Below are 24,488 nucleotides of genomic sequence, written 5' to 3'. Positions count from 1 at the left end.
CAGGCATTCTAGGCCAAGGCGTCTTCCTGTGTGGTCAGATGGGGAAGGAAACCCTCCTGGCAAAACAGCAGCAATTCTTTCTCCAGGGAAGCTTCTGAGAGACTCTGATCATCAATTGTGCCTAACTGTCCTAAGCTCCCAGGGTCACAGGAATCCTTAGGCACCCCAAAGGTGCCATCCCTGACTGCCCAGCACACCCTACCCCCAAAGCATTGTGACAGCTCGGGAATGACTTCCTCTGAAAACTTCTGTCCAGATCTAAAACCATCCTGTTTGTTTGCTTGTGACTGTCTTTTTCGAAAAGTAACACCTCAGGACCAAGACTGTTGTCTTGTCCACTGCTGCCCCCAATGCCTGGAACAAGGTGCCGGACACAGGGTCAGGCACTCAACACACAGCTGGTGAATAAACATCACAGAATTAGCATGCATGTAGAATCAGTACGCACGTGTTTGGCCACAGTCACTAACCGTAGCTGATCAGAAATTAAAATTAACTTGCATATTCATCAAAACTTCTACATGGCTATCAGTGGCTGCCATCTAATTGCCATTCTGCAACTTCAAGAGTGCAATTTCAAGAGTGTAATAAAAAAAATTGCATTAAACACACCATAAAGTTGATCAGCACAAGCAAAAAAAACTGCACCATTTGAATTTATACTCACTCCACTTATGACCCTCCAAAACAAAAATGCTGGGCATCCTAGGGCTATCTCTGACAGCAAATGCCTTCAGCTCTTGACTTAACATACTAGACAGAACACTTCCTTAAACTCTAAAACAATGAATAATTTTAAATCAGGTTTACATCGATTAAAACCAATTTGCTAATCAGTAATCGTTAAAGTGGTTGTAACAATAAAGACGTTAATAACGGAATACAGCAAAATAGAAATTCTAATCCACTAACAGCAAATCACCATTCCAATTGAATAGGGTGTGTGCACAAACACAAGCCTTCCCAGAAGCCTCCAGCTCTCCACACTCCTGCACACAGAAGGCAGCAATAAACTGATGGCACTGCTGATAGAGTCAATTGTCTTTCTCCACAAAGAACTGGAGGGGAAAAGGAGGATATTATAATCCAACACTATAATCTAAATGCTTCTACTTTGCAAGGAAGTGAGCATTATGAACACACTAAGCTTACTGAAAAGTACTTCACAAAAATGTTTTCCAATGTTTAAAAACATTTTAAAATCTTTACTTGGGTAAACGACAGAACTTAACCTTAACTCAAATACCCCCTAACACCTAAGGCAAGTGGCTATGCAGTATAGCCATAGTTTGAGAGAATACTAGGGTTTAATTTATATTGGGATTATTTAAGTAGACACTTTTACAATTTGCCAGAGCATCATCTTTGAAATCCAGTAGGAACCATATTGCTTAGAAAAGGTTGGACTAGAAATGTGATGTTCTTCAGGTCACTAATTACACACTGATTTGTGACTAAAGCTATTATGAATTCTACCACTACCTGTAGATCTTGAAATTAGCAAATACGACACATTATACACTGCTTAATAAAAAGCACAGTAATCTGTGCTTAAGTACAACGAATTAAGTACAACAGCCACTTTGCTGACAATTACTGTAACTTGGGAATATTTTTCTTTACATCCAGATGTACTCGAACTGTTAACTTTTAAAAACAGCACAGCCTCTTTGTTTCAGCTTAACAGGTTACCTTACAGTGTTGATATGAAATATGTATCTACCATAATATGAAGCAATAAGGTATTCAAAGTCCTCAAAAACACAGAAAAATTATATTTATGCACAATTTGTCATACTGCTATTAAGCTACTTTTTCCCGAGTTACTGAAGTGTCCAAATAAGGAGTTACTAAAAAATTCAACTTAAATATCTATTCTCTGGCCAATGCATTTGTACCCTGAAAACTACAAAATTATCTTCTGGCTAGAAGTTTACACTTTTTCTGAAAGTTTTTCCTTGTATTTTACACACAGTATTTTTTCTTAATCTGACAAGTGAAGAAAACTCTGCATAGCCGTCTACTAACAATCAAAAAGCTACAGGTTTTTTTATTTTTTATTTTTAATGCTCTAAATTCTTCAACACTGTTTCAAGGAAATTACTAGGGGTCACACCCATGAGGCTAAATGGTCAACCCAACTTTCCTAATATAGCTGTGGAAAGATGCTTCCAAGTTAAGCAAAAGAAAAAGATTGGAATATTCAAAGTTTATATTTAAGGTTACAACCTAAACTCTTCAAACTTGGGAAGCTCGTAAAGGAAATAACTTCATTTTGCTGAAATTGTTCATAAATTGCCAATTATAACTAGGGTTAGAGATCAAAGTACTATAAAAATATAATCATATAGCATATTTGAGTGTCATTAACTAGAAACTTGCCTGATTCATCATAAAATCAGTTAAGGTCAGTTAAGGGATCTTAATAAGAACTTAAAGTATAACATACTAACTTTAGTTTCAATATTAACAGGTACTGTCATCTCCAAAGTAGTTTTTAAAAACATCCTGATCTGAAAAGAAGAGTTATAAGGAAAGTGAATTTTTAAAAACTTTAATTAAGCAAGATTAAGCATTGCTATCCATTTCTCCTATTACTACTACTTAACCAGTACAACCTTGTATCTGTAAAAATTTGACAGGCCTAACTGCACCAAAAAGATTTCAGCAAATTAATAAACTGTTCTATCTTTACCTGCACTAACTCTCTGCAATGAAAACACTGAACGTGTGTCTATTACACATCTATACACACACACACACACACACACACAAATAACTATGCCCATTACTAGACCACTACACCATACCACTTTTTCCAGTGAGCGCTCTGAATTAAACACAATTCAAGTAACCTAGTTAAATACAAGCTTAGGCAAGGCCTTTTAAGGCATAACATCTTTCTTCTGAAAGATTTAAATATTCCCATCCTATCTTTTGTTGACTACATACTAAAGTTGTGTATCTGGCTCTTTCCAGTCACCTGCTTGCTTTCAAATCAAGGGGAAAAGTCTCCTTTCAATTAATAATACAATCACTGTTCAGTACATTTATAAACTGAAAAAAATATATTGATTACAAAAGAAAGAAAAACATTTCTTCAGTATAACTATTATGTTATCCTTATTTGACACAGGTAGAAGTATTATTCCTAAGGCTGATTCAAGAAATGTCTGGAGTCTACATTTCCAGTCCATTTAACTGTATTTTAAATCTCAAAGGTTTCCAGACACACCCGAAAATAATGGAACACCAATACAGAAACACTACACGAATCCGTTAAAAACCTAGCTTCTGAGTCTAGGGGAGCTTTTCCATAGGAAGTACAGGCATGTGGAGGTCAGAAACAAGTTTTGTAAAGCTTAATAAGAACAAAGGCTAAGTCAGGAATCCAACTAACTCTCATACAACTTCTTCAGCCGTCTTTTCAGGTTTAGTAATTTTATTTCTCAACTTTATCATAAAATTACCAAACTGTCCCCAAATTTCCAGTAACTCAGTTATGCTGATACCCTGGGCAGGAAGTAATGGAGATGTTCAGAACAGTCAGTCAACAAATGTTCAAATGGAAAGCATTCCAACGTTAAATATAAAAGGGTAATATGTGGCGGCAGCTGGCTAGCAGGGGCTTCCCCCCTATTTATCTGGAAGATAGATGTGTACAAGAATAGAGCATGTCATCGTGAGCTGCAGATTTTAGTAAAGAATCGTCCCTGTTCTTCTACTTCCTTAAAGTCAGATTTCTATCTGCCCTCGTGGTCGAAATTCAAAAACCTTTGCCCCAGATACCACTGCAAATTTGTCTGTCATTACTGGCTGGGGAAAAATAACCCAGTTCACCTTACTCCAAAAACATGAGCATTTCAGAAAAGTTTTTATACTGCCTCTAAAGTGAGGCCATTAAGTGATATTCAATTATCAGGCTTCCTTCACCCGAATTGAAGAAATTTCCTGCTGTCTTTGTATAATACATTTTTTCTTCCACGTGCATTTAAACTAGTTAACACCCCTCCCCGCCAAAATCTGGAGATGAGGTGTGCGGATGAAGACCCCCCTACCCCGCCATTGTCTCAAGTTTAATTTACATGCTGTAACCAAACTCTTCACTCTTTAGAATATTTAACAAGATTGAGATTCCTTTAATTCCATTTTGGTAGCTGTTTTGTAAATACCTTCCAGGTTTTTATTTTTTAATATCCCAGTAATCTAAAAACTATCCTGTATATTTCAATTGTAGTAACTGGATTTAAAATCTTATTACATTTATTTTATTAGTGCAATACTCAGTTTATGCAACTGTCTCATGTTTTTCATTCCTACTTTCTAATTCTAAGACTTGAAAACAGCCATTGCTCAGTCCTTCAGCTTCACCTTCCCAATTCATTCATTAAACATTCTGCTCAGGGATTAAACTGAAATGGGAAATTAGGAATGAACCATTTAAAACAAATCATACCCAGCAACCTCAAAATCTACAACATACAGGCTATATGGGCACACAGGAGATGGGACAATTTCAATTTTTTTTAAGCAAATGGAAACAAAGCTTCATATAAAACATAAAAAGGGTCCAATCATTTACTTTCAAACAGCGCCAGATAAAAGTAGCTCCTTTTTTAAAGTGCCATCTTTGAGGCAGTCAAGAGTCATTAAAACTACTCCAAAGTTCTTACCAACCAATATCATGTTTGTGACAACTGTGAGAAAAGAATGTAATTTTATAAAGTGGGAAAACAGCACATCTTCTGGGACCCCCGAGGCTCTAATCAGGCATCTCAGAATTAGGAGTGCTCCAGGGTTGGGAAATGGCTACCCTGCTGTGGCGAAAACATGCCATTTCATAATAAATGTTGTTAAGAGAGAAAAAAGTGATTAGCATGTATCTGCAATGAGGAGATAGAAGGACTTAGTCATTGCCAGGCCATTATATTCCTTAATTATTTCATCAGTTTATAAGTGACTTGATGATTAAGTCTTATTTTCAGATTTCCTCCAAAACAAGTCCACTGGAAGGGGATTAGGAGCTCCTACTCCTCCCTTAAGTTTTCCTGCCAAAAATGGAGGCTTACAAAGAAAATGCAAATTTACCCCCACCTTAAAAGTAAAGGCAGTCAAAGTCAAAACCTTCACTGCTCCTCCTTCCTCCCCTACTACCTGGAAAAAAATTTTGACCTATTACCAAAATAGATTCCTCAGGGTAAAGGGGAGAAAAGTTTTCTATAAATTTTTTCTAAGTGGTGTATTAGTTCCTTTTTCTGAGTAAGAAGTGAAAGGGAATAGGAACCCAACAGAACTGCTAAACTTCGATCTCACAAGTTATTAAAAAACAGCAAAGGTCAAACTGCAAAGCGTTAGGAAAGTGTTGTGAAGACAAAAGGATTAAAAGAAGTGGGACACTAAAGAAAAAAGTGTGTGTCCTTCACCAATAAAAGTCATATCTTGTCCTCTACTTCCTCCTTCTGTAGGCAAATAAAGACACAATTCTATCTAAAGGACTAGCTTTCCTCATCACGCCAAATAATTAAAATTCCAAACAAAGATTAATCCTATTCTAACAATTAAAATAAATTATAAATCTGCCTTGTAACTACTGACAACTGAATTTTAAATAAGTCACTGCCTCTTGAATTTAATCCTTATATAACCGATTAAAATGGCAGTAACATCAGGGTTAGGAAACAAAACAAATCGAAACACTATTAGTCTCTGGAACACTGAACAAAACAGTATCTAAAATAAATATGACTTCTCAGAAGGAAAAAAGTTATCTACCATTAAGGACACACCTTAAAAGTTCTTAGCACACATTAACTAAGCAAGCACAAACTAGTGGCTTGCCTGTTATATTTTCAGACAAAAAAAAATGAGGTTATTCCTCTACACTTGTCACTGCAGACACATAAAGGCTTTTAGAAACTACATCTATTACTCAATGTCTAAGTATCAGAAAACTTAGCATTTTAAGTCTTGTTTGATATCAGTCAAGAAAGAACATCCATTTCAGGGGAAAGAAGTACAGTAAAATAAGAATATTGTAAATGTCCTTCTTGACATATACAAAAGAGAAGGTAAAAGGCCTCCTAAGACCCCTACCTAGTGGCCAGGCCTGGATGGCAGCTGTTGCTACCTCGCCTTTTCTTTTGTTGAGCTTAATCTCATGTCAAGTCATTCAACCAACTCAAAAGCGATGAAGACATAATTGAATCAACCTGAACTAAATCAGACCTAGGCTTCTTAAAACATACAGCTTAATGCTTCCAAACGATCTAGAAAACTAAGAAACCTAGCTACGCTGTAGGACATACGGTGGCCAATAATACAGGACCCCCAAACTGGCCAATGGACCACTGCAACCGCCATTTACTTCCTCCGTGTTTAGGAATGTTCAACGCTTCAAGCCCCATAGGCTGATCAGGAAGATAAACTGAGGCTCAAAGAATTTCGAAGTGGAACAATACACCAAAACCTTAAACCTGAAATGACTATCCTTTTCTGGGGCGGGGAGAATAGAAAAAGAGAAAAGGGGCTCCCAGGGTGGCCCGGATGCCAGGGTCCCAGAAGGGGCCTTTTAGCTCCTGTAACTAAACCTGGCGGAAAACTCTCCGCCTGCTCACCCCACCCCCATCCCACCCGCCCAAGAATGCGCCTTCCCGTCTTCGGTGGCCCTACCCAGAATCCCAAAATGTGGGCTCCAACCGGGGCCCTAAACGTCTTCCCAAATCCCAGAGATCCAGGTTCCGGCTGCGCGCCCCGCGTGCCGGGTCTAGCCCCTCGGGCGGGACCGCCCAGGCGGCCCCAAATCCAGCCTCCTGAGCCCCCAGCAGCGCCCTCCGCCCCTCCACCGTCCCGTCCCGCTCGCAGTCGGGGCCAAAGAGAGGGACAAGAGGGCTGTGCATCTGAAACTGAGCGGTTTCACCACTCGGCACCTCCTGGCAGAAACTTCCCTTTTAAAAAAAAAAAAGCAGCAGCACTTTTGGGCTAGCATTTCAATCCTTCCTGCCCTTTAGAGTTCCCAGTTCTGCTTCCAGCTGGCTTTGGGTGTTCCACTACAATTGAGTTGTAAAGACATTAAGTGTTTTATACAACATTGACTTAAATAAAAATCTTTAAAATTAGAGGAGAAAAAAAAGCCACCTTATCGCACACATCCAGGAAACGCAGCCCGTACATCCCTGCTCAGGGATGAGCAGGCGCCCGGGACTCCCGGGGACAGATTTTTGGGCACCCGAGGTAATCACCGGGACGCACGTCGGGGTCCGCGGCGAGGCCCAGCCCCTCCCGCGGTCCCTTAGACGCGCCCTCCGCCCGGCCCGTGTGGACGGTCCCGGCCATTGTTTGCGGGGGATGCCCGTCCGGACGCATTGTTTTGGCCGTTTCCAACTTGCCCCGGCCCCTCCCGGGCATCGCGGGGGGCCCACGCCGACGTCCCCTCTCCGCCCGCGCCCCAAGGGCCGAGTGGGCAAATTGGGAGACCCGCCCCGAGGGGCCACCCAACTTTTCGGAACAACCCCCTACCGCCGACCCCCGCAGCCCCCGGACCCCTGCTCCCGGCGGAGATTCTGGGGACACCGCACCCCAAGCCCTTCTGAATCGTGCGGCGTGAGTGTGACGGCCAGGAGCGGATGTAGTCCGGAATCGCCCGCACCTTCCCGCGGGCGGAAACGCTGGAGCCGGCTGGGGAGGGGGCGCCCTAGAGGAGCGGATAGAAAGCTGAGGCGGGGAACTGGGGTCATCCTGGGGGGGACAAGACAACGAGCCGGGCGCCTCGGGGGCGGCGCGGGAGCCTCCGCAGGACCGGGCGGGCGCCCCGGGTGGCGCGGGCGGGGGGCGCGCCCCCTTTACCTGCGGCTCCGGCTCCTCGGCCATTTCCTCGCGCGGCGGCGGCCGGGACTGAGCTGACACCACTCGGGCCGGCCGGGTTTGAATGAGGAGGAGCGGGCGCGGAGGGGAGGGGGCGGGGAGGGCGGAGGGAGGGAGGAAGGCGTCGCGGAGTTTCTCTCGGCCTTTTGTGCGGACACCTCCCGGCTTCCCCGCCCGCACCCGGCCCCCCAAAAGACACGGGGAGCCCCGGGCGAGAGGTGCAGCCATCCGCCGGAGCGCCTCGTAGGTTCGCGCTTCCAAGACCCCCCCAACAAAAAAAAGCGTCCCCCACCCCCACCCCCGCCCGGAGGATTTGGGGGCCGGGCTCACCTCGGGCGCGGGGCTAAGGTGAGCGGGGCGGGGGTGCGCACGGGGGGCAAAGGCGCGGGCGCCCCCTACTCGTCCGCGCGGGGACAGTGCAGGCACGGGGGGTCCCTAGAGCCGCCGGGGCGCGGCGCGTCCGGCGCTGGGGGACTGTTGGGTCAGAAAGTGTTCAGGGAGCAGCTGTTGCGCCCTCCCTCGGCCCCGCGGCTCGGAGACGCCCCGCCCCTTGCCTTCACCGGCCGCCCGGCCCCGCCCCGCTCCGCCCCGGCCCCGCCCCAACGACCACGTTACCCGTATGGGCGCGCCCCCGCTCCGCCCCGCACCGCGACTCCGCCTCCGGGAAGCGAGCGAGCGAGCGGCGAGCGCGCGCCGTGCCACCCTCCCCGCCTCCTCCGCCCCGCACCCCTCCTCCCGCCATCCGGCTTAACGTGGCGGGCGCGCGCCGCGGCCGTAGCCGCGACAGGTACTCGGGGAGGGGGACCGGGACGGTGTGCGCAGGCGCAGACCCGGGCCCCGTCCCCCGTCCCCCGTCCCCGTCGCCCCCTCCTCTGCAAGGTGTGCCCGGGCGAGGGGAGGGCCCCGAGGCCCGAACCCCTGGGTCACCCCCAATTACAAACAAAAACCTTAACGCAGTTGCGCGCGGGTTAGAAGGCAGCTGTGCGCGAAAAACACCTCAGATTTTCTTCAAGCGTGAGGAAGGTCGAGAAGATAAAACAGTTTTTAAATGAGTATCTTCAGAAAGCTATTTAATTGTTCTGATTTTTTTTTTTTTCCCCTGAAAGGGCCGGGCTTGCGCTCTTCTAACTTGAGATTTCTAAACTTAGTCTAGGTTCCAAGAATCTACTTGGTTTTGATAGAAATCCATTTGGAGGAAACCGGGGACAAAAAAAAGTGGGGACAAAAAAAAAAAAAAACCGCTACCCTTTCCCCCTCCTCCCTACGCCCAACTCATTTAAAGCGTTTCCCAACTGTTTTTCTTTTTTTTTTCTTGCTTAAAAAAGGACAAAAATAGGTTCTGATTCCCAAAGCCTGTGATACTTCCCCATTTTAAGTAAGCCTCGAGGAACCATAGACACAACAAGCACACCCCCAATTTTTCTGCCTCAAAATGGATACTAATGCAAATATGAAATGGATCTATGCAAGTCGCTATCAACAAAATAGCCAAATACTTATTTTTTTTTACTGGCCTTCGGCATATCCAAAATGAAAAAACTTTAAAACACATCAAGAAAAGCATTTAAAATATGTATTTCCTAAATCAAAAGAAAGAACGCACTACAGAAATGATCTGGAGCTAGTGAGCAATGCAATCTTAATAAATAGGAAAAGGAATTTGAAAAGACAGCTCAGCAAAGGGGAAGAATTTGCCAAGTGTCATGTTTTGCTGTCATTTTATATATAACTACTAACCCCACATATGGTCTGGTTAGTCTTTTTTAAAAAGGAAGTGAATCAATTACTTACTCACACTTAATTAATTAGCAGTGCCAGTAGATTCTTAGGCCAGCACTAAAAACCTAAATTGGGTGATTTTTTTTTTCACTCAAGTCCACTGATATTGATCACTTTTAGTATTAGGATTCCTTTTCTCACAAAAGATGAATACCTTTCTTTAAAATATATTTTTTAATCTTATTGTCACATTCTAAAACACAGTCCAAAAACACTCTTCATAAACAAGAAACTTCATTTAACTTTATGAAAACAAATGACTATGAGCCTTGCTACACAACAAAGAAACTGAACAAGTGGAACCAGGTTGAGCCTTAAGTGTAGCCTCATTCTACATGTTAATGGATAACCTTTGAACTCTGAGATCTTGAATGCTGTAAACACAATAGCACTGATAGTTAAAAATTCTAGTGTCAAAATCAAGCATAAGGAAAAGTCCAAACTTTTCAGGGGGAATAGGGAAACAATCAAATATTTTGACAAATAATCGTTTCAGTAAGAACAAGGAGATTCCTGGCTCTCAGACCTTTTTGCTACTGAAGTATTTTCTGAGCAAAAACGGTTGTGCTTCCCCGCCCCCCCCCCCCCCCCCCCCCCCGTGCCCTCCAAAGCTACCACTTTGTTCACATTATAGCATCATGATTTGTTACTGTTTCGCAGCCTCCCTCAAAAAAAAAAATGCCTTATTATGTTGTAGCTTTTAAAATTGAAAGATGATTATATTCACTCATCTATCTTCTAAGAGTTTTATTTATATGTGATCCTCCTTATGTTTGAGCAAAGAATTACAAAGAACCTTCTCCTGGAGTCTTGCCAACAAAACTGGGAAATCGTTGCAAAATTCTGCCAGTGACTGACTGCTGGGTTGCAAATACATACTGTGTTTCCCGAAGGACATAGAGGGATCTGAATTCGCCTGGGAGGGCTTCCCTGAGACACATTCTTCCCTTAGAATGTGAGACTCATACTTCACATTTATTTGGAAAGCATGTATAGTTCAAACAATTAAAATATAGAAACTCCAAAAGTAACAGGAGAACACTGGAAACATTTGGTTTTGTAATAAAATCCAGGAATTCATATTGCACGAAGTGAAAATTGAAAATCGAACGTTGGTCTTCCTACGCTTAGCTCCACCCACAAGAAATCCAGCTTCGCCATCACTCCCTGCCTAGGCCATCTCTAAAGGAGTCAGGTGCTACTAGATGCCAGCAACAAAAACAAAGAATGGAACCCAAAGAAAAGCTCTGCATATGTTACTTGGAGAAAGGGCAGAAAAGCTCCACTTCACCTTGTTTTAATACAGCAAACATCAGCTACACTTCATTTTTCACAATTATCCAGACAGGCCCTCCTTAAGATGTATTTCCTAGTATGCACTTATAAAATCACACCATTATCTCTGATTTAATTCTAGTGATATAAGGCCTCTTCGTTTAGTCAACATCTGATTTTCTATCCAGATCCTGCCAGTCACAGCATGCTCAGAGCTAGTAACATAACAAAACAAAACAAAAAAAAGAAAAAAACAAAACTTCTGATTTGCTGTATTTAACACTTACTGGCATCATCTGTTGAGACTCAGCCTTAATTAGAAGAACAGAATGAGGTATGATCTTATTTCACAAGTCTTTATTTTACTGTGGAATTATTATAGAAAAACTATTTGGAAACTATGTGTAAATCCCTGGAGCTGAAACAGAGCCAACACAGATACGGGACGTAAAAGAATTCAGTGTTCAGAGCAGGAAAACCTGAAAAACTGCAGCGAGGAGTTAGCAGGAAAAGAACATGAAAAAGTTAGGCAAACCTGCCAGCATCTGCAAACTACAAAGGACATTTGAGAAGGAAACAGGGACAGCCCTTTGAACAAGACTGAATGCACTAAAGTAAGTAGGAATAACAAACAGCTCGAAGGAGCAACACATTGCTCTCTTTTCTGTTAAGTTTCTTGATCCCATGCAAGTCACTCCTCTGTAAAGTATCACAATAATATACAATTAAAAATATATATATATATATATATAGCAGAACTTACCTTTCAGAAGAGAAGGCAGGGTCTGGAACCTGATAACTCGCTAGGACAGGACTTCAGTCTACCTGGCTCTGAACAATACTGGAAGAGATGTGATTGCTGGTTTTTATAAGCACACCAAAAAGGGAGGGGTCAAGAATAAGACTCAATTTAAATAAAGGTTTTAGTACCCTCCCAACTTGATTGGATTAGTCAATCTTGATAAGGTTGACAGCATTTTTTAACTGGATTTGTCCCATTGGTGCGTTCGATGAGTGCCCTCCCCCACTGCAAACACAACTCATGACTCCTAATATTCTGGATAGTTTTCTGAAATTACCTTCACTCAAAATGTAATGTAAACTCCCTTAAAAATTGCACACAAAACACAACACTGGGAACCCCTCTTTAAACTTTTCTGCCTTCATCAGATATTCCAAACGGGTAGCTTTGGAATGAGGGACGGAGGGGAAGAAGGTAACTAACATTAATTGAAATTCAATCATCATTATAATCTCCAGCCAAAATCTTAAAATCTAATCAGGATATTTAATCTCCACCCTACACAGACCTTGCATCTGTCAGCAAACCCTCATATGTCTCAATTGTGTCCATTTATCTCTAACAAAAGCCTACACCAAGGTACCACTGGCAGGTGCCATGCACGTGAACATGGAGTCTGCTGTTGGAAATGTGTTGGGAAGGGCAAGTTCCAGGTGAGAATTATGCACATTTAGGAGCTTTCCAAATACGGATGGCATGTTGAGTCATCAGACTGGATAAAATTGCCCAAAAGACGTGCTAGTATTGGGCCCTCGGGTGGTTCGGTGCCTGGAAGTCAAGGAGAAGAGACAGAGAGCAAAGGGGACTGACCGGGAGCAGGTGGTGAGGTCTGAGGGACCTCAGGAGAGCATGGGGGCCCAAATGCAAGGGAAAAAAGGGTGTCAGTTCCATCACATGTTCTCCTCCAGACACAGACAGCACTGTATGTACAGGTTCCTCCAAATTTCCTCCTTTCTAGGTTTCCCTTAATGCTTTCTCTACCTATAATCCAAGATTTTTACCCAGAAAGACCCAAGTCCTTTACCATGCATATCAAATAAGTTCACTACCCCTTAATGGCTTCCTATTGCCTTGAGGGAAGAAAAACTCCATAGGCTTGCCCCACCAGCCCTGCAGATCTGGTCCCTGCCTAACTCCAGCCTCAAGTCCTGGCAAGCCCTTCACTTAGGCTTTATCTGAACTCCAGCCTTCTCTCTGACCTAGAGCCTTCAGCCCTGGGGTTCCCCTAGCCTAGCACCCCCTTTCTCACTCTCTTCAAGAATTTGGCTTCTGTTCTTTCTGAGAGTGGTTTAAACTCCCTAGTTCTCTGGGAGGGGGAGGAGAGGGGGAGGCTCTGACATAGTGTCCTGGTTATGAACATTTTCTCTCCAATAACTTGGGCTCAGATACTCAGATTCTACCTCTGGAGAGCTGCATAGCCCTAGAATATTATTTAATCTCTCTTGGGTTTCAGTTTCCTTATCTATAAAAGGGAAATGATGAAGATGATGAAGAAGACAATTAAAATAATTGTGTTACTTATATAAGTAATAGTCACATTTCTTCAAGACTCTGGAGAATGAAATAAGACACACTACAGAGCTTGTGAGCCAAGAGTTTTGGGGGCCCCGGCACTGTTCTAGGCATGGGAGATAGAGCAGTAAGCAAAACATATGAACTCCTTGTCCCTTGGGGCTTATCTTCTGGAGGGAAGCAGACAACACACCGGTAGTTATATTTGCAACCTACTGGGACTGGGTCATAGGAGAGGGGGAAAGCCTGCTGTTTTAAATTGAGGCTCCCTGAGGAGCAGAGACCCTCCAGGAAGTCAGGTGGCAAATCATACCAGGATGGAGAGGAGGGTTCCATTCATTCAGAGGGAACAGAAGGGGAGAAGGACCAGAGAGGAAGAGAGCCAAGCTTGGAGAAAGAACTGGAGGGCAGCCAGCGGGTCTGGGGGCCATGGAATGAAGACAGGGTAGGGACAGAGGAGCAAGAAATCAAGGCAGGCCCATGTGAAGACCGGAGATTTGACTCTCGTTGCAGCAGGATATCAGTGACCAGTTCTCTGTTCCCTGGTATTTGCCACATCTGCAACACCTGACAGAGCTCTTTCCTGCCTTGCAGCTGGATCCCCATGCTCTCCTGATCTCCATTAGTCCTCTCTGGCTGCTCCCTCCCAGGCCCCGTGGCTCCTTCTTTAGACTCTTCTCCTTGACTTCCAGATGCTGACATGCCCAATGCTAGCAACCCTTTCTTATTCATGTGATTTTATCCAGTCCAAAGGTTCAACATGCCATCAATATTTGGAAAGCTCCGAAATGTACATATTTCCCACCTGGAACTCTCCCCTCAACTCCCAAAACACATTTCCAGCTGCTGATTTGTCTCTGCATGCAAGGTCCCTGTGTTTACAGGGCAGAAATGTAGGCCGTCCCATTCTAAGTGGCCGCAACTGACCTTTTCAAAAGCCGTCGTCTGGTTATGTCATGGCCCTCATGCGTCTTAGAATAAAAACAAAATTCCCGATAACACAGCCCTCATGCGTCTTAGAATAAAAACAAAGTCCCCGGCTGGGCAAGATGGCTTGTGAGATGGCTCACGTCTGTAATTCGTAATTCCAGCATTTTGGGAGTGCGAGGTGGGAATAGTGCTTGAGTCCAGGTGTTTGAGACCAGCCTGGGCAACATAGCGAGACCCCCATATCTACAAAAAAATTAAAAATTAGCCGTTGTATGCCTATACTCCCAGCTACTCAGGAGAATGAGGCAGGAGGATCACTTGAGCTAGGGAGACAGAGGCTGCAATAAGCCAAGATTGTGCCACTGTACTTTAGCCTGGGCAGCAGAGTAAGATCCTGTCTCAAAAAATGACAACGAAACAAAAAACAAAAGTCCTGAAAATATGGCTGGCAAGATGTGGTGGACCATGCTAAGACTCTGAGTTTTATTCCAAGAGCACTGGGAAGCCACTAAATGAAATGGAAATAAAACCAAAGGAACCATCGAACGTCAACTAAGTATTTCTTTCCCAAGAGATACTAGTATCTCCTAAAGACCCCATCCTGGTTTAACAAAGAGGACATGACAAACTGTAAGAAGTTGGAGTCCTGCTGGGCGCGGCGGCTCACGCCTGTAATCCCAGCACTTTGGGAGGCTGAGGTGGGTGGATCACAAGGTCAGCAGTTCAGACCAGCCTGACCAACATGGTGAAACCCTGTCTCTACTAAAAAAATACAAAGGGAGGTGGAGGTGCAGTGAGCTGGGATCACGCCACTGCACTCCAGAGGGCTAGTTTCCTCCCACCTGTGTCACTCCCTTGAGTTCTTGGTATACCTGTGTACAGGACCGTCTTCCTCACCAGACTGTAACAGACTATAAATCTTTTTTTTTTTTTTTTTTGAGACGGAGTTTTGCTCTTATTGCCTGGGCTGGAGTGCAATGGCGCAATCTTGGCTCACTGCAGCCTCTACCTCCCGGGTTCAAGCAATTCTCCTGCCTCAGCCTCCTGAGTAGCTGGGATTATGGCGCCCGCCAACACGCCCGGCTAATCTTTTTGTATTTTCAGTAGAAACAGGGTTTCGCTGTGTTGGCCAGGCTGGTCTGGAACTCCTAACCTCAGGTGATCCGCCTGCCTCGGCCTCCCAAAGCGCAGGGATTACATGCGTGAGCCACCATGCCCAGCTGAAATCTCTTTTGAAAAGGAAGCCGGGCACAGTGGCTCATGCCTATAATCCCAGCACTCTGGGAGGCCAAGGCGTTCACCTGAACCCGAGAGTTCAAGATCAGCCTGGGCAATATGGCGAAACCCTGTCTCTATGAAAAATTAGCTGGGCATGGTGGCTGGCACCTGTGGTCCCAGCTACTCAGGAGGCTGAGGTGGAAGGATCTCTTGATCTCGGGGAGGTCACGACTGCAGTGAGCCGAGATGTTATCACTGTACTCCCGTGTGGGCCACAGACTCTGTCTCAGAAAAAAAAAAAAGAAAAGAAAGTGGGGAAGAAAAGGTAATACAAATTAATATACCAACAGCAATTAGCGAGTGCTTTTCCATGGAGCTGGGAGAGAATAAATGTTTGTAAAATTAAAATGTTCTGTGCTAGATAACAACTTTCCTTCTATGCCCTCTTTATTTCACACCTCATAGCTAGTTAGTAAATCTCACAAATCCTATCCTTCTAATCTCTCTGAAATGTACCCTTTCCTTTCTATTCTCACCACTCATGTTTCTTTGTTTCCTTCTGGCCTGTGTAATAATCTCATAATCGCTTCTCCTGTACCTGCCTTCTTTCTAGTCCAGAATACTTTTTCCTAAATTCCACTAATAACCATCCTGCTACTGCTTTGTGTGCAATTCTCCAAAAAAAAATTTTACTTTTCCAAAATAAGTCAAGCTCCCTCTCTTGGGATGGAAAAAACACACCACAGTCTCAGCCAATCTTTCAGCCTGATTCACTCAATATATATTTATTGATCACTCCTTTCTCCCGAGCACTTGGCTAGATGGTAATTCAAGAGTGAGGCACAAAACAAATTGGATTCCTTCCCTCATGGAGCTTATCTTTTAACAGGAAACATAGACATTAAATAAAGCACAAAAAAATAGGCAAGCATATAATTACAGTATCTATCCTAGAGAAATATCATTCGTGCAGAAAGCATACACAAGGATGCAGCACCGTTTACAATAGTGAAAGGCTAGAAACCTACATGTTCATCAAAAGAAAATGGCCACATAAAATATACCATATCTAAATTTTAGAATATAGACAACAGGCCGGGTGCGGTGGCTCATGCCGGTAATCCCAGCACTTTGGGAGGCCAAGGTGGGCGGATCACGAGGTCAGGAGTTCAAGACCAGCCATGGCCAACATGGTGAACCCCGTCTCCTCTAAAAATACAAAAAAAAATTAGCTGGGCGTGGTGGCAGGCGCCTGTAATCCCAGCTACTGAGGAGACTGAGGCAGGAGAATCGCTTGAACCCGGGAGGCAGAGGTTGTGGTGAGCCAAGATCGTGCCACTGCACTCTAGCCTGGGTGACAGAGCAAGACTCCGTCTCAGAAAAATATGTATATATAATATAGACAACAGGCCGGGTGCAGTGACTCAACGCCTATAATCTCAGCACTTTGGGAGGCGGCGGTGGTCTGATCACCTGAGGTCAGATGTTTGAGACCAGCCTGGCCAACCTGGTGAAACCCCATTTCTAATAAAAATACAATAATTAGCTGGGCGTAGTGGCGTACGTCTGTAATCCCAGCTTCTTGGGAGGCTGAGGCATGATAATCACTTGAACCCGGCAGATGGAGGTTGCAGTGAGCCGAGATCACACCACTGGACAACAGAGAGAGACTCCCTCTCAAAGAAAAAAACAAAAAACAAAAAAAACACTGTTAATTACTGTGCAGAACAAAAAATTAGGAATAAAATGTTTACTAGTTCCATATCCTGCTTTTGGATAAACATTTGATAAACCATTCTATACTTACTCCTCTCTTTGCTCTATTCCAACTGCCTACACCCCTCCCCTGCCACCCAATCCCCCAACATATATGCCATATATATAAACATCAACCTGTAACCACCCTAATCAGCTTCAAGGTCACTCCAAATGCCACCTCCTTCAGTTACTCTCTCCTTTGTTCAATGCCTCCTTTATGACACTGTCTGCATTATGCCTAGCCCTGGGTATGTTATTTCTCTTACCACCTGTATAGGGTGGATGGAGGCTTTTCCAAGGGAAGACCGGTTTCCTCCATGTTGTGGAATGGTCAACACACAGTAAGTGCTCCAATCAATATTTAGCTGTCCCAGTACTTAGCTGTTCTGTGCTCCTTGGATTTTCTTTTTTCTTTTTTTTTTTTTTTTGAGACAAAGTCTCACTCTGTCGCCCAGGCTGGAGTGCAGTGGCGTGATCTCAGCTCACTGAAACCTTTGGGGTTCAAGCGATTCTCCTGCTTGAGCCTCCTGAGTAGCTGGGATTACAAGCATGCACCACACCTGGCTGATTTTTAAATGTTTAGTAGAGACGAGGTTTCACCGTGTTGGTCTCCAACTCCTGACCTCAAGTGATCTGCCCGCCTTGGCCTCCCAAAGTGCTGGGATTGATTACAGGTGTGAGCAATTGCTCCTGGCCTCCCTGGATTTTTTTTTTTTTTTTTTTTTTTTGAGACAGCGTTTCGCTCTTGTTGCCCAGGCTGGAGTGCAATGGTGCGATCTCAGCTCACTGCAACGTCTGCCTCCCAGGTTCAAGTGATTCTCCTGCCTTAGCCTCCCTAGTAGCTAGGATTACAGGCGCCTGCCACCACACCCAGCTGATTTTTTTGTATTTTTAGTAGAGACGGGGTTTCACTATGTTGGCCAGGCTGACCTCAGCCTATCCACCCGCCTGAGCCTCCTCATGCCTCAGGAGGCATGACACACCTCGCCCGGCTCCTGGATTCTTTAATACACTCGTTTTTTTAACTCTCTCATGTGACATGTACATAGTAAGCACCTACCATGTACCACGCATTGTTCCAGGTGCTGGAGATGCCACAGGAAACCAAACAGATCAAAATGCCTATCCTCATGGAGTTAATATTTGATATTATAGTGTGTTAGATATTATAATAAGTACTATGGAGAGAAATACAAGGGGCAAAGGGGCTACAGAGTGGAGGGATGGTGAGGGAAATGTTAAATAGATTGGCCCTGAAAGGCTTCATCAGACATATCTAAATAAAGATCTGAAGGGGGTGACAGTGGGAGCCACAAGAGGCTCTAGGGGAAGAGCATTCCAGGCTCAGGGACAGGCAAGCAAAGTGCTTGAAGCAAAGTGCGCCCAGCGTTTCAAAGAACAGCAAGGAGGCCAGCATGGCATTGTGGTTGGTGTGGAGACAAGCCAGGAAATTAGGATGGGGATGGTGCATTTTGATTGCACGGATCTTTCTGGCCATGGTAAAGATTTTGGATTTCATTCTGAATGGGCCTGAGAGCTCTGAATAATCTGAGCAAAATGACCTGGCTCAGTTAGTAAGTGGCGTATTAAACAGGTTGACACAGTCAAGAGCACTCCTAAAACAGTAACGCAGGGTGCAGGGTCTCTCTCCTTTGCGGAAATCATTCAGATATTTAAATGTATCTCTATTTCAGGTTACTTTTACAACCATAACAGTAATAATAATAATAATAATAGTAAGAAGAGGGCTGAGCGCAGTGGCTGACTCATGCTTGTAATCCCAGCACTTTGGGAGGCTGAGGCCGGCAGATTGCTTGAGTCCAGGAGTTCAAGACCAGCCTGGACATGGTGAAACCCTGTCTCTACCAAATACAAAAATTATTACAATACTAGCCAGGAGTGGTGGCAGGCGCCTGTAATCCCAGCCACTCAGGAGTCTGAGGCAGGAGAATCACTTGAAGGAAGTGATTCCGGAAGGCAGAGGTTGCAGTGAGCCGAGATCATGCCACTGCACTCCAGCCTGGGCAAAACGAGTGAAACTCTGTCTTTTTTTTTTTTTTGAGACGGAGTCTCGCTCTGTCGCCCAAGCTGGAGTGCAGTGGCGGGATCTCAGCTCACTGCAAGCTCCGCCTCCTGGGTTCACACCATTCTCCTGCCTCAGCCTCCCTGAGTAGCTGGGACTACAGGCGCCCGCCACCTCGCCCGGCTAGTTTTTTGTATTTTTTAGTAGAGACAGGGTTTCACCGGGTTAGCCAGGATGGTCTCGATCTTCTGACCTCGTGATCCGCCCGTCTCGGCCTCCCAAAGTGCTGGGATTACAGGCTTGAGCCACCGCGCCCGGCCACAAAACTCTGTCTTAAATAAAATAAAATAAAATAAAAATTAGCCGGGCTTGGTGGCACGTGCCTATAATCCCAGCTACTCAGGAGGCTGAGACAGGAAGATAATTTGAGCCCAAGAGGTCGAGGCTGCAGTGAGCAGTGTTGGGCCACTGCACTCCAGCCTGGCCGACACTCTCGAAAAAATAAATAAAATAAGAAGAATGGGGAGGAGAAGAGGAGGAATAAGAAGGGGAAAAACAGGCCAGGCTCGGTGGGAGGCCAGCACTTTGGGAGGCCAAGGCAGGAGGATCACATGAGGTCAGGAATTCCAGATTAGCCTGGCCAACATGGTGAAACCCTGTCTCTACTAAAAACATAAAAATTAGCCGGGCGTGGTGGTACACGTCTGTAATCCCAGCTACTTGGGAGACTGAGGCAGAAGAATTGCTTGAACCCCGGAGGCGGAAGTTGCAGTAAGCAGAGATTGAGCCACTTCACTCCAGCCTGGGCAACAGAGACTCTGCCTCAAAATAGTAATAATAATAAAAGGGAAAAAACAAAACGATTTATTGCCGCCCCCCTATGTGCCACTCTCAGCTCCAAAGCTGCTTTATATTATGGTGCTACTTAGTTCTCCTGATAACTTTCATGCTTAAATCCATTTGCAGATGAGGAAACTGGGGCCTGAGGTTAACTTTCTGACTTAATTCTCTTACTTGAAGATCTACAACTAGAACAAAGTGGGGTTCTAGCCCAGATCCAGCGCCAAAAGCTGTGCTGACTCATACCATTCTTTTCTGTCCTAAGTGGTTGACCTTGGCCTTAGGAAAACAGAATAATAATAACGATCACTGATTGGGCATTGACTCTGGGGCAAGCACACCATACTCCATTTCGAGATTCCCCCACAGAGTTGGAATCCAAGTCTCCCAGAGTAGAAAGTAGCACCTAGGAGCGGTGACCCCCACAGCAGGTCAGGGCTGAGCTCTTGAAAATGGCTCTCTGGGTTCAAACCAAAACTCCATTCCCCAGATGTGCCACTTTGGGGCTTCCTCTGAACTCTCTTTGACTCCATTTTCCCCATTTTACAGATGGGGATAATAGCACACCTAATAGCCGGGCATGGTGGGGCCCGTTTGTAATTCCAGCACTTTGGGAGGCTGAGGTGGGCAGGTAGCTTGAGCTCAGGAGTTCAAGACCAACCTGGGCAGCATAGCGAGGCACCCCCTTCGCCATCTCTACAAAAAACACAAAATTTAGCCAGGCATGGTGGCTGAAGCCTGTAATCCTAGCACTTTGGGAGCCCGAGGCAGGAGGATTGCTTGAGTCCAAGAGTTCAAGACCAACCCTGGCAACATAGTGAGACCCCTATCTCAATTTATTTAAAAAATAAAAATAAAAACTAATAGGCCAGGTGCGGTGGCTCACACCTGTAATCCCAGCACTTTGGGAGGCTGAGGTGGGCGGATCACGATGTCAGATCGAGACTATCCTGGATAACACGGTGAAACCTTGTCTCTACTAAAAATACAAAAAATTAGCCGGGTGTGGTGGCACGCACCTACAGTCCCAGCTACTCAGGAGGCTGAGGCAGGAGAATCGCTTGCTTGAACCCAGGAGGCAAAGGTTGCAGTGAGCTGAGATCGCACCACTGAACTCCAGCCTGGGCAACAGAGCGATTCTCTGTCTCAAAAAATAGATAGATACATAGATAGGCCAGGCGCGATAGCTCACGCCTGTAATCCCAGCACTTTGGGAGGCCAAGGTGAGCGGATCACTTGAGGTCAGGAGTTTGAGACCAGCCTGGCCAACATGGTGAAACCCTGTCTCTACTAAAAATACAAAAATTATTTTTTTGTATTTGAGACTCCATCTTAAAAAAATAAAATAAAATAAAATAGCCGGGTGCAGTGGCTCACGCCTGTAATCCCAGCACTTTGGAAGGCCAAGGCAGACAGGGTGGATCACCTGAGGTCAGGAGAAATCCTGTTTCTACTAAAAATACAGTCTGGCGTCGTGGCCTGCGCCTGTAATCCCAGCTACTCAGCAGAAGGCTGAGGTAGCAGAATGGCGAGAACCCAGGAAGTGGAGGTTGCAGTGAACTGAGATGGCGCCACTGCACTCCAGCCTGGGCGACAGAGCAAGACTCCGTCTCAGTAAATGCATTAATTAATTAATTAAACTATAAAAATAAAATTTAAAAAATAGTACTCGCTGACAAGTGAATTTGGGAGGAATAAGCAAGACCTCACTCGTGGTAACGGGCGCAGGGTGGGCGAAGTGGGGGGGTGGCACACTGCGCTCAATTAAGTCACGCTATTATGATCACGACCATCGCCCGCGGCCGCAGAACATGCCCGCTCTGCACACCAGGGCGGACACCCACAGACGCGTCCTCCACCCGCGCAGGGACCTGCCAGGGCTCTTATACCGGAGGGTGTTTAGAGTAGGGAAGGGAGAGATCAGGTCTGAACCCGGATCCGTCTCCTCCAGAACTTGAGTCGCTCAATCATCAGCTAGATCGCCCAGTGTAGACAAAGCAAGTGGAATTCTTTGAAGAGTATACCTTAAGTTGGGCAATCCTCATAGAAGGTGGGAGACGACCTGCCCTTCAGTGTTCCTGGGGCATCTTCTCCAAAGTGGAGGTCGAGCCAGGCCTAGGAAGAAACAGAGGGAAGATGCGGACGACCCCACCGCAGAGAGGGAGGTGAAACCGACGAGCTCCAGGTAGGTGTGTCCTCCTCAACCACACCCTCCCACGGGGCCCTGAGACTGGGGAAGACCGGAGATGAGATTAGGATCAGAGCCACACCCCGACCGGCTTACTGGACAACCTGAAGCCACGCGTCTACACTGGCGTTGGGAACTGAGTTGGCCCAAAGCTTCTTCACCGCTTCTAGCGGAGGGCTTAACGCGGTCCCCCAGCACTCACACAGCGGGTTTTCTCAGAACCCAGTCTCCAGAAACCGCCGGGATTCAAATGCTGCGCCGCCCTCAGCCGCTGGGAGACCAGGGCCTTGGCCTCACCTTCTTCCCAGCCTCACCTGCAGAATGGGCGGTCCCGAGGGTGAAATGCCCTCATCACCATGAAGCCTTAAAACGGTGCCTGGCACATGGCGATCACGCAATAAACGTCCGCCAAAATGACGTTAGCCAGGATTCGCCCCGGAAGGCTGCCTGTTCTCATACGGCCCTTCAATGAGGGCTAATCCCTTTGACTCCTTTAACAACTTTTTTTTTTAATGTGGTTAGCACATTTTGTTGATTTTTTTTTTTTAACAAAGACCAAGTCAGCATGTTCCCTTAAAAATATTTTAAGAGATTATGTTTTGTTCCCACTTACTTTGAGGAAAGACTTCGTCCTGGTTGAGTGGGGTGAAAACAGTGAAATGCGAACAAGGATAATAAGACCATCTTTTCTGTACTGTTTCTTAAAAAAGGAGGGGAGGGAGGAATTAAAAATTCAGATGCTGGATTTTAAAGACCGTCATGCTAAGTATTATCAACTTCCTTCTCTCTCTTTTTTTTTTTTTGCCCTCATATAAACATAACAGTAGTGAGTTTTTCCTTTTTTCTTGACTCAAAAAAAACACAAAACTGACACATAAACTTCTCCAAACCAATACAGCTGAATTTTCTACAAAGATTTGTAACTGATATGATATATTCCTTAAAGAAAATAAGAATGCTCTGAACAGAAATAAACAGTTTCTGCAGCAGTTTTATTTGAATCCCACAAATAAAAACAGCATGTCCCCAAGGAAACAAAATAGAATTTGGAGTTGCAGCTAAAATGGCTCTGCCCTAATCCTCTCTTACCCAGTACTATGGGGTTTGTTTACAGGAAACCCCTGCCACGAGAAGTTTTCTGCTAGTTTTCAACCGTATTTTGGCTTCATCAACTCAAGCATATGGAAACAAATTAAATATTCAGCTTTAAAAAAAATTACAAAGTAAACGAAGAGAACGCTGACCTGTTCCTTTCTACCTTCTTCAGGATGGGCAGAGGCATGAAGAAATGCAGGCTCCCCTCCCCCTCCGGGCCGCGCTTCCCGGCTCGGTGGAAACTATCTCATTACCACATTTTCAACAAGTAGACCAGTTTCCTCCTTTAATCAAAGTTACTTTGTGGTTGTTTGGCAGTCTGCGCATGCCATGTTTTTATAGCTATAGAAAATGCGTATTTATTTTATTTTGAGATGACTATGACCATATGACAAACCTAAGTCAGCCTCTTATAGCCAATGATTTATAAGAGCTCTGAAAAACCCGGCCTTTAAACATTTTAATAGAGGCTCTCTCATCCTTTGTAAGTGGAAGTGTAAATTGGTACAGTCCTTTTGTAAACAACTCAATGAGACAAGTCAAGGGCCTTACAAATGTTCATACATTTGGATGCAGCAATAACACTCCTGGAATCAATCCTAAGGAAACAGCCCTAATGTAGGAAAAGGTGTTAGGAACAAAGATCTTCGTGGTAACAAGATTTACTACAAGGGAGAGAGCAATACATGTTCACTCTCCATACATGTGTGGAGGCACACAAATAAAGGAGTGGTTAGTCACCCAAGTTATGTATCCCCACACGATTACACACAGTCATTTTAAAATTAGAACGTTTTGAAAAATAGGCCATTGGGAAATATTTATAACAGCAAATGAAAAAACCGAGATGCAAAGCTGTATTTTTAATGAACTCTAATTTTTTCTATTAGTAATGAAAAAAGAATATAATATACATAAAAATACTAAAATTGATTTTATCAGAAAAATGTTAGTACAGACTGAATATTATATGAAAACAAAAAACTTAATTTCATTAGCTGCAATAATGGCATGGATTATTACAGAATATGTATACATATATATATAAAGATATATACCGAAGCATATAGAAGAATGACATGATATATGAGAATTTATAATACTTTAGTAAATAAAAAAACAAGAGAATTGAACCAAATGCAGTTAACATCTTGAAACTAGAACTGGGCATCAGGTATGGGGGTTACTCATTACACTGTTTTTATTGT

At 44.6% G+C, this 24,488-nt stretch overlaps 1 protein-coding gene across 7 annotated transcripts in view; it reads right to left on the bottom strand.

Moving 5' to 3' along the window:
- Window positions 1-23,589, bottom strand: part of ZNF217 (zinc finger protein 217) — a 43,587-nt gene extending 19,998 nt beyond the window's left edge. Inside the window, exons 1-3 of one of the 7 annotated variants that reach the window (XM_030914619.1) lie at window positions 23,430-23,589; window positions 22,022-22,112; window positions 11,678-11,755 (exon numbers count right to left, since the gene is read on the bottom strand). The gene's annotated coding sequence lies outside the window, so the exon portion shown is untranslated. Of the gene's footprint in view, window positions 1-6,669; window positions 6,884-7,842; window positions 8,106-8,190; window positions 8,381-11,677; window positions 11,756-22,021; window positions 22,113-22,281; window positions 22,451-22,499; window positions 22,645-22,798; window positions 22,885-23,429 lie in introns of those variants that run through there. The other 6 variants (XM_030914620.1, XM_030914621.1, XM_030914622.1 and 3 more) reach the window with 6 other exon arrangements.
- Between the last annotated feature and the right edge of the window lie 899 nt (window positions 23,590-24,488).

This window comes from Rhinopithecus roxellana, chromosome 13 (genome assembly GCF_007565055.1).
Source record: "Rhinopithecus roxellana isolate Shanxi Qingling chromosome 13, ASM756505v1, whole genome shotgun sequence".
Taxonomy (NCBI): Eukaryota; Metazoa; Chordata; class Mammalia; order Primates; family Cercopithecidae; genus Rhinopithecus; species Rhinopithecus roxellana.
The sequence above is the reverse complement of the archived record's forward strand: the minus strand, read 5'-3'. Positions and strand labels throughout refer to the sequence as shown.